The sequence below is a fragment of the Euprymna scolopes genome, chromosome 3 (genome assembly GCF_053919585.1).
Source record: "Euprymna scolopes isolate OS-2025 chromosome 3, ASM5391958v1, whole genome shotgun sequence".
Lineage (NCBI taxonomy): Eukaryota > Metazoa > Mollusca > Cephalopoda > Sepiida > Sepiolidae > Euprymna > Euprymna scolopes.
In genome coordinates this window covers 48561250-48576766 of record NC_136484.1, presented here as the reverse complement: position 1 = coordinate 48576766, position 15517 = coordinate 48561250, and positions in this window count along the sequence as shown.

The window sequence follows — 15517 nt, the reverse complement described above, 5'->3', positions numbered from 1 at the left end:
TTCATATTAAGGAATTGTGCAGTAAGTTGCGACAATATGCGAACCGAAAATAAAATAAAGCATTCTTCATCAGTCATACTCTTGTTCTTTATTTTTGGACTTTTGCTACCATTACATATATATATATTTTTTTTTTTTCTGGATTTGATAATGTATATTTTATTGAGATTAATTACTCATTAGATATCAGACGTAAGTAATTTAAATATATAAACTATTAATTAAATATTGACAACCTTCAACCATTATGACAACCAGTTTCTGCTGAAAGTATTTTGATGTCAATCCCAAGAATCAAGCGTTTCTATGACCATAATTAATCCAACATTCGCGTGCGTCGTGCAGTGCCCTTATTATAAAAAGGAGTTCTTCATCCAATCGTTTAATGTGGCGTCATTACAAAATAAACGCCATCTATGCGGCTGGTGTTATATTCTTGTCGTATACAAGAGTGCTAAAAGCATTATCAACAATCATTCCAAAACAGAAGAGAATGAAAGAGGAAGAGAAAAAAAAACACAAATCCTTTATTGCAAACAACTATTGAAGGGTTGACGGATCTATATAAAAGTTTTCTGTTCAACAAAAGAATAATGAAAAAAGCAAAACAAAGTTAGAAAAAAACAGTCAGTGAAATATTATCGTGCATTGTCCCTTTTTTTTTTCCTCGCTTCTTTCTTAAGCATTTCACAGTAGTAACTGGTGTCTATGAGAAGGGAAAATCGGTATTATATTTTATAACTTTATTCTTTCTTTCCTTGATTTAATTCCAAATATAAATTCCTGTCTCTCTATAAGGATCTTGTAGTTGGAATCTACAAGTTTTTATAGGCTGGCTTTCATCCTTCTCTTCTTTCGAAAAAGGTTTTTGATTACCTGAGTTGCTATTTTCCGGGATGCTATCCTCGCATCTTCAGAAGTCTTGATGGTCTCGTCATCTTACCATCCCGATTCTTGTTCTGCTTCACACCAGAATTAACTTAACTATCAATTCAACCCTGTTGCAACTCGGCTGCAACCCTGAGCAACTGCCTCCAACTAACTAAAAATATGCATAGTCTTTTTATATGGAAGTGGTGGTTAACGTGGTCCTTTTCATAAACAAATCAAAGCCCTCTACACAATTCTTCGCTAAAAGGTGGTTGGTCAACTGCCCATTCCAGACTTCTTGCATATCAATCATGCTTCAAGGACATTTTGCTATTCTCGTGATCGGTTGATGCTCTGCGGGCATCAGGAGTCATTCCTCTAGCCTAGCCGGGATGACATTTTTATCAAACAATTCGAGATCAAATCAAATCAATAATTCTCATTGTTCAGAGTCCCAGCCCTAGACAAAGCAATAATTATTCTTATCGATGTTTTGCTGATTCAATTTATCTCTCAGCCATGCACAAATATATATATATATATATATATATATATATATATATATATATATATATATATATATATATATATATATATATACCCCAGTATATACTAGAGGAGGAATGGCTAATATAATCAGGGTCAATATATTAGAAATTGAGTAATATTTCCCACTAATTAGGATAATCAGTTGGCAGGGCACCAACTCCACCACTTGACCTAATGATTGAATCTCACTGTGCTAGCCACACTGATGAGACACTTATCTATATTGGTGGTCTGGTCACCTTCAGAACCCGCCCAAATGATAGCATCAAAACCGCCCCTTACCATTTCTCATCTTTTACTTCTAAAATATAGTCATCGACTTTTCTGTTAATCTCAAAAAAATAAAAATCATTGTTCATTTGCACAACCCCAACTTGAAAAGGATCAAAAAAATCTCTGAAAATAATCACTAATAACGCATGCAATGGTTAAAACAGAAAAAAGAATTTGTATGTTCTATATCCAAATAGTTAAAATAGTCTGCAATACTCATGCAATCATTTGAAAAGTCTTGTGTTTTATAGCAAAAGTCTAAATAATTTCTTGCAATTCTTCCAAGTCTATAGTTTCTCCCCTTTTTAGCTAGGCCGACAGTTTCCGTGTCGATTCTGCCAAAAAATTCCACACTATCAGGTTCCAGAGAACGGAGAGTTTACTACACCTAGTATTCATTGATTGCGTGGAAGTTTCTTTCATCACGTACCACTCTTCTGATTGATAACAGGCGGGCAGGACAATGGCTTTCCCGTATGCTCTGCACGTCCTTTTCAGATGTATTATTGTCAGTGGCGGTTTTATGTCTAAACTGCCTGTAGATTCTTTCAACAAAGTACTGCAAGCCTAGAGCACTATAGTATTTCCACAACTCTCGTTCAGGATCTACTGACAATCTGAGACAAGATGGTAACTTCCGTTGAATACCTACAAGTACTTTTCTCAGCCTCCCAGGGTTTATCACACTAGGAGCTAAATGTTCCAGGTGTGATACAATCGTGGCTCGGGGGAGTCACTTAGTATGGTGTTCTGGGTGGCTTGGAACTAAACATAGCCCAAGGATCACATATGTTGCTGCTGCCGCTTTGTCAATTGTTCCATGTTCATGCTGTGTTTGAAGATCCGTGGAATTTTAGAGTAGATTCAGCTTTATCAAGAACACGGATGTGTAACAATAATAATAGCAAAAAATAGGTAATGGGTGTTATTGTTGAGGAGATAAGAAACAAGGAATCTGAATAAGTCTTAGTTTAAGACTTTAAGTTTTATGTAAGTTTTTTTCTGTGAGAGGAGGTTGAAAATTGGAAATTAATCCTCATATTTAGTCTTTTGTTTTTTGATCAGTTATCAACCCGGTCCTTTTCTCAGTCTGTCTGTCTTACTGAACTAACCAACCGTTTTCTTTTTCATAATAGTCATTTAATTTTTTACTTTGATATTTCATTATTTCTTAAATTTTTTTTATTATTTTTTGAAAAGACATTAATCGTCCGCCCCACCATTATTTTTAATAGTAATATTTAATTTCATTACTTTTTGTAATTGTAATTTTTTGGCAAATATTTTTTCTTTCTTTTCTTTTTTTTTTTTTTTTTTTTTGAACAAGGCCTTTTCTTGTCTAGTCTGCGGTATATTTTCTTCTTTTTGTTTTCAAGGGACCGTTTTGCTAAAATTTGAACACTTGTATAAAATAGTGAACAAAGATAGTTTTTATAAAAAAAAATTATTTATTTTAACAATAAAGGAGTATTTTAAAACCTGAGGGGGTGAGACCCGGTCGTCGCCGATTGCAATCGCATCCAAACTGCTACGTGTTTGTCTCAGACGACGTTCAAAGCAAAACTGTCCCTAACAACAATGAGGATGAAACCCTACCCGTCATGACGCCGACCAAAAGCCTGGAGAAGAGACCCACCAGCAAACGTAACCGACATCCTGTCAACCCATTTGTTTAAAGGACGAAGTTTGATTAGTGTGGGGGTCGTCAGGCCTTTTTAGGAACTAACTTCCTCCACAAATAAATAAAAAGAAAAAGAAGAAAACTACATGCAAAACAAACGGAAACCAACCATTAACAAATAAAATATAATTCTCTTTATAATGAGTTCAGAAGTCCTTTTTAAGTGTTCGTATAAAAAAAGGAGAATGTCTTTTTTTGTTGAACTGTTCAATTATTAAACATGTTAAGAGAGGCAATAGGTAATGTTCGCCTGTGAAATTGTATGAAGCGCGCGGAGCGCCGGAGCGGTGAAAATGGAAGAGTGATTGTAACACGTGTGGAACGTCTGAATTGGAATGCAGTTGAGAGAAAGATTTGATGTTTGTGTCTCGTTAAATACTATTTGGACCGGCTCCAGCGAGCTTAAGAAGAAAAGTTTAGAAAAATGTCCTTGGAGAAATCCCATTGGACGGAAACATCACGTGGGGTGCTCTGTACTACGTCCGCTTGTTTTGAGTCGATTTAATATATAACGCCACGCCGGAATTTGTGTGGGAGTTATTTTTTATTTTTCAACATAATCATAATCATACTGCGCGCCTAAATTGTATTTATTTTTATAACAATTTTTAATCCGAATCTTAACCGTGTCAACTGGCACATTAGTAATATTAATCCCGAAGCCCAGATAATTTAACACTGACGCTACCGTAGGCTCGTCAGAGGATGGGGGTAAAGGAATCCTTTAATCATCTAGGAACCCCTGCTTTTATTCGTGCATCGTTTGCCCCCCCCCTCTCTCTTTCTCTCTCTCTCTCTCTCTCTCTCTGCGATTACTATATCTAGCTCAATGACTTCTCTCTACCTTATTCCCTTTTTTCTTTCTTTTAATAATCATTTTTCTTTTCCTTTCAAAATCAATCTGTCCTACTACGTCCCTTCTTCCTCCATTACTTTTTCTTTCCTTTCCTAAATCAATAATCTTTTTTTATCTCTTTCCCCTTTGTCTTTCTTTACCAAAATTACTTTCCCATTGTCAGAGAAATTTTGAAAAAGGGAGAATTTATCTTTCAATAAATCGTCAATCACACCCCCGTTGATCTTTGTGACCCCCCCCCCCACCTCTTTGTTTGACTAGTTGGATTTTTTTCCACTTAGTGTCTGAGAATTAAAATCAGGCCTGTTTCTCTTACCAGTGATAAATTACTCACAAGAATTTATCAGCAGGGTTATTTGACTTCGCTCCGGATGCATAATATTGCCACAGTTATTTAGTAGTTATTTTACGATTATGTGATCCTCCATGCCTAGCAAAAATATGCAGTCAGAAAATGCAATGAAATATGAATAACAAGAATTATTTTATGAATCAAAAATATTTGGAGCAGTGCTTCTCAACTGGGATTCCCAGAATGTTCCTCAAAAGGTCCGTAGCAGTCAAACTATTTTCTCTTGTGGATTAATACCTCTTTGCTGATTGATGTGGCCACGCATTGACTGGTAAGCTATTAGGATGCATTAATCCTATATATACTTTAAGGAACTAATTACTAGTGTTGGGACGATTAATCGGAATCAGGAATCGAAAAAATCTGGAGATTTGGGGGTCAGAATCGGAAAAATTGATGCCTATTTTCCGACGCCAAAACAATTCTTTTATTTGTCTTTTCTTAATTAGATTTTGTTTAAAGCAAAATCTTCCATTGCTGGTAATAAATAAATGATAAAATAATAAATATTTATTGATTTTAAAATACCAGTAAAGCTAAAATCGATAGATCCTCCTCCACAAGTGTATTTTGACGTTTAGTAAAATATCTGCATATATAACATGTTTTTTTATGAAAATCGGAGGAAATAACAATCTTATAGTTAGATAATTAGAGATTTTTAAAGAATCGGAATCAGTAATTGTATCAGACTCGGGAATTTAGCTCGGAATCGATAATTGTATCAGACTCGGGAATTTAGCTCGGAATCGATAATTGTATCGGAATCGGGGGAAAAATATTGGAATCGTTCCGTCACTACTAATTACCCTTGTCAGGAAATAGCCAGAGGAGTTTAGACCACCAGAAATGTTAATAGCCAGAGGAGTTTAGACCACCAGAAATGTTAATAGCCAGAGGAGTTTAGACCACCAAAAATGTTAATAGCCAGAGGAGTTTAGACCACCAGAAATGTTAATAGCCAGAGGAGTTTAGACCACCAGAAATGTTAATAGCCAGAGGAGTTTAGACCACCAGAAATGTTAATAGCCAGAGGAGTTTAGACCACCAGAAATGTTAATAGCCAGAGGAGTTTAGACCACCAAAAATGTTAATAGCCAGAGGAGTTTAGACCACCAGAAATGTTAATAGCCAGAGGAGTTTAGACCACCAGAAATGTTAATAGCCAGAGGAGTTTAGACCACCAAAAATGACAGACCTCTCTCCTCTCATTCTCTATCCATCCAGGCTGCGACTGCTTCACTGAAGGCCTCCACTGGAAAACCTGGGGACACTTCAAGTTTCTGTCTCCCGACACGAGAACATCCAAGAACTTTCTATTCCTTTTCTTTCTTTCACCTCGGGCAGAATCCCTCTTCTTTTGAAATAAACCCTTTCGTTGTTTTGTTCTAAAAAAAGGTATTGATTATTTACTCTGTGCTTTTGTGTTACAAATTAATCTTTTATTATGGGTTTTGTGCACTGATGCATAAAATCTTACCTAAAGGTCCCTAAATAGTTCCACCAGAACAAGTTATGCGAGCTAATGCAGTTTTGCCTTTTTTCTTAAATTTCATCTACATTATATTACTAAAGACATTGTAATAGTAATGCTATAAACAACCTCACATCAAAGAAGCAAAAGGTGTGCTCTCTCTGCTGCCAGCATCGGGAAAACCAGAAGAAGATGAAAAAGGTGTGGCGTGTTTTATAGAGAAGGACAAGATAAGCCATGTGAATTCTAATGGAAAGAAATCAGTTTTTCACTCACGCTTTATGAACAAACCTTCGTCAGCAAAAGACGTGCATGCATATGTAACAAAATGGTAAACAGGGGAAAAAAGTCCCCCATTGTAAAGAGTTCTGGTGCTGTGAGCCATAATTCTCTGAACACTACAGAACAGACACACAATATATTTTTGGTTATTGTAATCTAAAGGAATAAATGTTAAAGTTGCATCCATTTTTCACATTTACAATAAACTCGACTTATGCTTGTGATATGTCGGACTATTATTCTCATCTTGGGTGTTATTAGCACAATGTTTTGGTCGCTGCATAAAGAAGGTTCAATCTTCAGGGGTTACTAAGATATTTACCCTTGAAGATTGAACCTTCTTTATGACCTACGGATCCACCCTCAAACCAACAGTTCAATTTTTTTGTAATGCAGAGCTAACCCTCTTTTCCTTAGCAGAGAAAAAAAAGCATGTTTTCAACACCCGAAGAAGGTTGCAGGTTGCAGCGACCGAAACGCTGAGCTAATAACACCCAAGATGAGAATAATAGTCTGATTAATCAAAATAACAAAAGCATTCACATCTCATCTCAAAAATTCAGAATTGCATCAAATTGTCCTATTCCAAATTAATTCAATCTTGCACACTAGACGAACCATTTTTTTTTTTCATGTATTACTTATGCATATTGTTTATGTAAATTAGATATCAGTTTCAAGTTAAACTAATCTGCATATTAGTTTTGGAAAAGGACATTTTATTAATAAACTATTATTGTGATATTATGCACATGCCCACCCCCAACCATGATGAAACTTAAATCAACAGATACTTACATACGGGGGGGGGGGACTGGAAATTGCATTGTTATGATGACTTAATGTATGCATCCATGGCCTAAAAGTTTTATCTCTTTGTTGCAGATATTGACAGTGGGAGATTAAGAAAGTTATGGACGTACATCAGCAACAGAGATGCGTCATTGAATTCCTAGTAAAAGTGCATTGAGAAAGGTCGCTCATTGTAATGGTACTACTCCTGTCTTCATAACTTTTCAACTTTTTTGAGTTAAAAAACAAATGTGGGTTTTACTTTTGGAATGACCCTCATATGACAAAGCGTGCTCTGAACGCTAATGCACAACTATCGTTCATCACTGGCGCAAGTGCATTGAGAATGGTGATGACTATGTAGAAAAATAAATTCTGAAGCACAAATGGTATCACTCCTGTCTTTGTAGCTCTTCAACATTTAGAGTTAAAAAAAATAAGAGGCTTTAGATTTGGAATCACTCTTGTAGAAGAGCACTTTATGTCAACTTACGCCTGCCAAGTTCCAATTTTCTCCAATTTTGGCTCTTTAGAAGTTATTTTTACTGGCTAAAGACATAAGTAAATTTGTTCCACAGGTAAAAATCCCTTGTATATCAAGTTTCAAGTCTTTTCAAGGCTTTACTTTTGAAACGACCCTTGTAGATATATATATTTGTAATTATTTATTTCTTATAGCATCGTTTCTTAGCCAGTGTTCCTCAGAACTCTAATGTCCTACAAAACACTCGAAGGGTTCTGCATGGACAAGCAAGATAAGCTAAAGCACTTTTCATTTACGATTTAATCTTATATACGTAATATTATTATAGCAAACAATAAATAATAAGCTGATGCAGTAATTATTTGTTTTACATTTATATGATATTGCTTATTTATGTTTATATTTTATGTTTGAGTTTAAAAGTGTTTTGTATCCGACGATTTACAACCACTGAGAGGGATTGGAACGACAAAGAACTTGATAAATGAGTGCCTCAAGGATTGAATGACAACCAAAAGAGATGCCGTTATGAAGTGTCATCTTCCCTTCTTTTACACAACAAGAATGACTCATTTCTCAATCGGGTTGTGATTTGCAAGGAAAAGTCGATTCTTTACAACAACAGGCGACACTCAACTCAGTGGTTAGACATCGACGAAGCTCTATGACACTTCCCGAGGCCAGAGTTGCACCAAAAGAAGATCATGCTGACTATTTAGTGGTCTTTGACCGGTCTCATCCATTTCAGTGTTTTGAATGCAGATGAAACCATTACGGCGAAGAAGTACTGTCAACAAATGGATGAAATGCATCAGAAACTTCGACAACAACACACAGCATTAGTCAACAGAAAAGATCCAAATTCTCCTTCACGACAATGTCCAAATGCATGTTGCTAAACCGACCCTGCAGAAGTTGAATAAATTGAGCAATGAAACTCTGCCTCATCTACCATACTCTTCAAACTTCTCAGCTACCGACTAACACTTTTTCAAGCACCTCAACGACTTTCTGCATGAGAAATGCTTCAAAAACTCAAGTGATAAAAAAAACGCCTTCAGCGATTTCATCGCCACCAGAATGCAAGATTTTTATGTTATTAGCCTAAATACACTTGTTTTACGTTGGCAAAAGTGTGCTAATTCTGATGGTGCTTATTTCAATAAATTTTCATTTGAGTTGAGATATATTCATTTGAATTTAAAAGTGAAAAACCGCAAGAACTTTCTTGAGATAAATGAAAATTCTCTGATAAGTGTGAATTTTCTTTAGCATTATCAAAGCATGTAACAAAAAGTATTAATTTTTTCTTTAAATCAAAAATATATATTATAATATTTGCCACATCAACTACGATGAAAATAAAATTAGAAACATATGGTATATAATTTTGTTTTAGCACAAAGCATCTTCTCCTGCCCTGACAGGGTACAAAACCGACTCTGGCATCTGGTGGACAATGTCCTTTTCTCTTGTAGCAGCCGACACTCGCTACATCACAGGCAGGAGCTACTTCCTCTTGACAAGATTTGAAACCCATTTTCTCTCTGGCTTGTCCAATCACAAGCCAGTTTTCTATCACGTGACAGAGTATATAAAGGCGAAATCTGAAACTCTCAATTCTCTTTCTCACTGCTTTGTGCAGAAGCACACATCGCCTGGGGCTTCAGTCCCAGGCAGAAAGTGAGTACTACAAACTAACATGGCGAACTTTCAGACTCTCATTTGTTTCCACGTGCGGTACCTTAACGAACATTCTTTGTCATGCTAAAGAACATACACCGACACACACACTCACCCACGACAATACATGAACCCACTGAATACCTTTCCCTTTCTTTCTTCTTTAACCAGTTTCCTTTGCCCTGGCGACTACTAGCTATAACACGTGTGGACCAAACTATTCTCTCCTTCAACCAGTCGGCATTACATTAATTCTATCTCTGCACAAGAACCCTTCAGCCTACTAACATGTTTCTCTCTACTAACGAAGATAACAAATAAAGTTTGTCTATTAATATAGAATGAAACTCCATTTCGTTGTCTCATTTCTATACTCTTCTCTGCAGCCTCTGTCTAATAGAAAAGATATTGCCTCCCTCTCTCTCTCTGCTCTACCATTATTTTTATGGCAGGTGTTCAACTAAGCTTCACCCTATGGTCCCCCCTCCGGTAAGTCTTTTGTAACAAACACTCAACTAGCTACAACAACAATCAACAATTTCCCTTACCCTCAGTCTGTGCCTAAATCTAAGCGAAAATTCCGTGAGTAGAGGGTTTTTCTTAGAGCTGCTCATTTGTGGAACACAATACTATGGAGCTGCTTCCTGGCTATGATATGGTTGTTTTCAAGTCCAACATGAACAAGTTCTTGAAACGCCATTCTCTAAAATAAATTATTATCAAGTTTCCATTATGGTACCCATTAACTCTTATCCTGGAGTGGCCCCTTGGCCTTGATGAGTGGTGACTTTATTATGTAAAAAAAAAAAGTTTCCTTGAAATATTCATTTTCTTTTTGGTTTACACAAGAGTAAGAAGGCTTGAGAAATGTTGATTCAGAGGAATCTGTAAGAGGTTGATGTACAATATTAGTGGATACGCTTGCTAGTATAAATATTATTTCATATATATTTTACATCTGGAATTTGTTGATAAAAAAGGAAACATTTGCAATAAAGGTTATGAGAAGTTCAAACGTTTGACCCTGCCTGAAATAAACTAGAATTTGTGAGAAAACAAATCAGTGATATTTAAATGGATATGACGTCAGACATACAAAACAGATGAGAGAATTTTTGATACTTCAGAAGAAACGGCTGAACTGAGAACATGTGTTTAAGATGGCATAACACGACGTTAAATAATTAAACAATAAGCTCAGAATAAGTCTATCGGTCCTTTTCTCTTTCTCTCTTTTTAGTCTTTAGACTACTGGATGATCAATAGCCGAATAAACCTTTCATCTTCTAAGATCGGGTTATTAAATTAATTGAATAATCGCAAGATATCTCTTATTATATCTAACAAAAATGTCCTCAGCCGGCAGGATAACAATACACATGCATGCATGACGATGCTTCTATAAATGAAGTTATGATTATAGCTCAATTGAGATACAAATGATTAAAGTAAGGAAACAAGCCAAAATCTATATGGTCCCCCGACTGATGACTTTGTAATATTTTTTGAATAAAAGGTAATGAAGCAACTTAAGTAAAAACCCTATAACCACGACGAGGTATTGCTTCTGTATAATTTTTTTTATTTTTATTTATTTTTATATACTAGATGTTAAATTTTTTTTGTGGCGGGCATATGTTACTTTTTTTTTTTTTTGTTATTTTATCGATATGAAGTAAATTAATCAAAACAGGTATAAAGTAATCACACATTAAAGTACAAAGCAAAGTGATCACTAAATGGACTGGGAAGCCACGGTGCTGGTGAAGAAGAAAGTTCTGTATCAAGAATTAAGTCCAATATACCATCTTCAATTTGAGTGGTGCCATTTGAGCGCTGAAGAAATTGTTGAGACCCACTAAGGAATATTAGTGCCACATTGTTTGAAAGAAGCTGATCCAAATTGAAATCACCCAGCAAAAGTACCCTTATACCAACAGGCAAGTTGTTGAGCTCAAGATTTTAAAAATTCCCAAGTGGTCCAGGCTTGCAGTGCATGAGCATACAACCAATCACATGTATTAAAATTCAATCTGCAAATATATAATCAATACTTGTAAAATTGAATCCACAAGACTTACTTCCCTTGTACTGTTAGCCAAAATCAATCATAGAACTGTTACCTATTTTGCCCATTTAAACCCCTGGCCTGGGCTAAAACAGCCAAATGACACCATTTCATGACAAACGACGCTTTAATTTTTAAAAATTCGGTACCATTTAAAACCCCTATTTAGACACAGGTATGAATTTTAGGATAAAAATAAAAATTAACACCAAAAGGTGTGTTTTTCACCTCTAAAACACCCTGGGGCTCAAACCCCAGAATTTTCCCAGGGTCAAATATTACGTTTCCAGATGTATATCCATGTAGTCTTGCTTTTGGGTAATTTTTAGCGAAAGTTAATGGTCGGAAAAAATTCTATGTCCCGGAAAGTGCTATTTTGGGTCATTTTGACCCCTTTTGACCTCTTGGGGACGCAACCAGAAATTTCCCAGGATCAAATATTACGTTTCCAGATGTATTTCCATGTGATCTTGCTTTTGGGTAATTTTCAGCAAAATCTAATACTCGGAAAAGATTCTATGTCCCAAAAAGTACTATTTTGGGGCATTTTGACCCCGTTTGACCCTTTGGGGATGCAACCAGAATTTTTATCAAAATTCCGAGAATGTTACATTTCATCCCTTGGGTAGTTGTAACTTCATGCAAAATTTCAAAAAAATGTAAAAAATGTAATCAGTAGTTATTGAGAATTTGGGGAATGAACAGACAAACAGACGAGGGTGAATTCTAAGGTCCAAGTTCGACTAATTCGGTGGACCAATAAATAAATGATTGATGATCACCAACAAATATAGTGTTCAGTTGTTTCCATTGAAATAAAAATTATTGGTTTCTGAACTTTTTAGATGAATATCAATAATTTGCTTTATTTGAATTATTCGGATTACTGTTCTCATCTTAAGCATTATTCACACAACAGCTGATGTAACTTTCAACCTTCTTCAGATGTGTCTTGTTTGAATTTGGAAATCTTTCTGTCAAACTCATAAGGACTCGTGGCTTAATGGATAAAGTACTTAGTAAAATTTAGTTGTAAGTGACACTCTTCTTGATGTTAAAGGTTCAATCCTCAGTGTAGGCGATGCAAATAAACCGTAATTTACTTATGACTTTCACTTGGTCATGGTTGACAGAACGAGAGTAGGCTACCCTTGTGGATTAAATAAAGTAAATAATAGTTGGAATAATCCAAATAATACAAGAATTAATGGTATTAGAATGTATGTTATTTTAATGTCACAACATTAATGGTATTAGAATGTATGTTATTTTAATGTCACAACATTAATGGTATTAGAATGTATGTTATTTTAATGTCACAACATTAATGGTATTAGAATGTATGTTATTTTAATGTCACAACATTAATGGTATTAGAATGTATGTTATTTTAATGTCACAACATTAATGGTATTAGAATGTATGTTATTTTAATGTCACAACATTAATGGTATTAGAATGTATGTTATTTTAATGTCACAACATTAATGGTATTAGAATGTATGTTATTTTAATGTCACAACATTAATGGTATTAGAATGTATGTTATTTTAATGTCACAACATTAATGGTATTAGAATGTATGTTATTTTAATGTCACAACATATAATTGCAACATATCCAGTATTAAAATGAAAAGCTATAACCAAAGCACAGTTAACACGTTTATTACAGTTTTTTTTTTTTTTTTACTGTATTTTCACCCCAAACAAGGCACAGAGCCACTTAGTCGTGAAGGGCTACTATTTGGGACCATATTTACAGGGATACTATTTAGGGAGTTGGGCAGTGGGATGTCTGTTTACATTGGACTTGAATTTTTGCATGTCAGTACAGTCAGAGAAGCAGGGCCCCGGAGGAAATTCCAAAGTGCAGCAGTCCAAGCGAAAAAGCTATTTAAGTATAGGGATCTCTATAGTGTAGAGGTGGGATTTTGCTGTTTGTCGGGTTTGTCGACGGTATTGTCGTCGAGGGGGTACTAGTGCTGTGAGTTCGTCAGAGCACTTGCCATTCAAATATTTGTAAAAAAGTTGATAGGTAATATAGATTATACAAAACAACAAAAGACATTTAATTATTAATCTTTAAGATAAGAACATTGATTACTGGGGATCCAGATGTTTAATTTGGTGGAAGCTAGGGGTGCACCGATTAATTAGCAGGTAATCGGTAATCGGCCACTTTGCAGCTTAAATGTAATCGTCTGATTAATTACTTTTCTCTTTCCTATTAAATTTAAACTATTTCATCACCAGATAGCTTTGACACATTAACATAGTAACTGTCAATTTAACTTCACATTTGTAAAGTATCTGACTGCTATTATGTCTTTTTGTCTAATTTTGCTTTATTAAATTAAATTACAAAATACAAAGTACAATTTTCAATTCTTAAATGAATATAATTAAACAAGATAAGAAAAAAAAACTATAAAGTACAAATTCTAATTCTTAAGTGATTAAGTAATTCTGTTTCCACTGGAGCATGTTGCCGTGGTGGTTACCTCTGCTCTGCACCTATTGCTGCTCTACTTCCTTAATTAGTAATTGGTAATCGGTCAATTTGCTTATCTGTGCATCCCTAATGGGAACCCCACAGAAGAGGTCTGGTAGGGTGAATTCTTAATACAATAGAACAATTGAGGTGGTAGAGTCGGATGTTAGAGTAGGATGACGATGATGATGATAATGATGATAATGTTAGAGAAATTCATCATTATCAGCAGCAGCATCATTTTAACTTGCTTTACATGTTTAACAGCTTTTAAAAATTGACTAACCTATCTCATGAGAGTTAAGCACAAACATTCCTTTAGCTTTAAGGCCCAAAGTCCCATCTGCCTCTCACACAAACAGAGAACAACTATCCTCTCCTGCCCGTTTTGCTAATATATATATATATATATATATATATATATATATATATATATATTTATATATATATATATGCACACACACACACACACACACACACACACACACACACACACACACATATATATACATATATATCCTGTCATTTGAGGTAAATTACACAGTAAGATCACTTGATAATTATCAACTGTTGATTCTATGGACATAAACACTAACATAGGGACCCATTACCTGGGATGAATATAACTTCTGTAGAATTTCAAGTGACTCATTATGGAACCTTAATTTTTTCAAAGAGGCTAACCAATTTCTTGGATAGTCTCCTCATTTTGCTAAATATTTTCATGTTGCAGACCTAATGTTTGTAGCATGCATCCATGCATTCCACTAAACATGTATCACACTGAAAAATGGTAAAATTGCACAAAAGTGGGTAAATTGTCCTGAAAAGGACAGTTTTTTTTCCTGAAATGGACAAATGGCTGAAAAGAGGAACGTCAGTTGCAGTTGCTTTTATTATAATTTTTATTATTATTATTATTATTATTATTGTTGTTGTTGTTAAGCATCATTCATTCATTTTTAATGAATCAGATGATTATTGTTGGTATTTGTTTCTATGTTTCTAGTTAGAATTCTTTCTAGAAAAACATTGGGTACTTGCGGGAGGGACCACCTGAAGGCTTCCAGCATCGCTAAGTGAAAGTATTTCTGTGGAAGGAATTCGAACTTAGAACATCCAGGTTATCAGTCTGTGTTGTTAGCCATTTAGCTGGCATCACCTTCCAGTTGCAATTGCTGTGTTTGGTTTATGGGCTGGTTGCATTGATGGCTGGACAAGCAATTGGAAGTCGACAACCAAACAGAGGCAGATTGTGCAATTGAACGGTGTTTATTTTTTCTTAAATCTAGCTATAGATTACATGTAAAACCAGATAAATTAGTTAAAATTGTTAGTCAAAGATAAAAAAAATGGCAGCAATAAATTATAAGGCCACAATAAATGGTATAATCACATTGAAACATCATATCTCATTAGATCACCGAAGTTAAGCAATGTTGAGTCGAGTCAGTACTAGATGGGTGACCAAATTGGGAAATTCCAGGCGCTGTATGTTGCAAAAACCTAACATCATCATTTCTCCTGACAGAGATATACATGCGACGGGGGACTGTTTGTGAATTTTATACGCCTGTAAAACTTCCTCCTTTGGAGGAAGCTGGTTCAACCTGCCTAGGGTTATCATTATCACTTCGGTATCGGTATTTGGTTTGGTAAT